The sequence below is a fragment of the Acyrthosiphon pisum genome, unplaced genomic scaffold (genome assembly GCF_005508785.2).
Source record: "Acyrthosiphon pisum isolate AL4f unplaced genomic scaffold, pea_aphid_22Mar2018_4r6ur Scaffold_12191;HRSCAF=12818, whole genome shotgun sequence".
Lineage (NCBI taxonomy): Eukaryota > Metazoa > Arthropoda > Insecta > Hemiptera > Aphididae > Acyrthosiphon > Acyrthosiphon pisum.
Window position 1 is genome coordinate 1 of NW_021760656.1, and position 710 is coordinate 710.

The following is a 710-nucleotide window of genomic DNA, read 5'->3' on the forward strand; positions in this document are numbered from 1 at the left end:
GTATTATAGTAGGTTGATTACTGTACACATCTTAAATTGTACGTTTACGTTGAATAGATAGTAGTTGAAAAATTAATTGATACAAACACAAATTGGTTAAAAATTAAACTGTTTATTTAACTTGACTGTTAATTTGTGAAATCAAAATCAAATATAATTATTTTATTCATAATTTTTTTACCTGTAAATACATAATACATATTATTAATCATAGTACCTCTTATAAATCTATTATTAACACAACATAAAATACTGAATTAATATTTTAAAATTAAATTTAATATTAAATATTATATTATTTCATGTTTTATTATTCATTTGATTTTTTATTTCACTGAAATTTGGAAATTAATTAAGCATATTTAATTATAACCAATCATATTAATATTTAAAACATAACTTATTATTTAAAAAAAAAAAACATACATTTTAACTTTATGTTTGGAATCATATTGTATGGCAGCGTGATCTTCTGTATGACTTCTGTGAATAATTTATTGAAACGTAAAGAAATAATTTATATAACTTTAATAAACGTAAACTGTGAATGTGATTAACGACGGTTTGATTTTGATCGTTACAACACATATTATCTGTAACCTATGTTTATTACTTATACACTTCACATCATAATAATAACTTACTTATTTATAATTATTATAATATTACTCACTTGATTAGTTGTAAAATTTGTCACAAACACAAATTGA

General features: G+C 19.9%; 1 long non-coding RNA gene across 3 annotated transcripts; it reads right to left on the minus strand.

The window, feature by feature from the left end:
• Positions 1-6: 6 nt before the first annotated feature.
• LOC103311653 lies at positions 7-710 on the minus strand. 3 transcript variants are annotated; one of them, XR_001680498.1, is made up of 3 exons: positions 674-710; positions 427-593; positions 7-125 (listed from the first exon to the last, which is right to left on the minus strand). It is a non-coding gene; the product is annotated as an uncharacterized LOC103311653 (long non-coding RNA). The 3 variants fall into 3 exon arrangements; XR_001680497.2 differs by lacking the exon at positions 7-125 and adding an exon at positions 129-181; XR_003839913.1 differs by lacking the exon at positions 7-125 and having other exon boundaries at positions 424-593.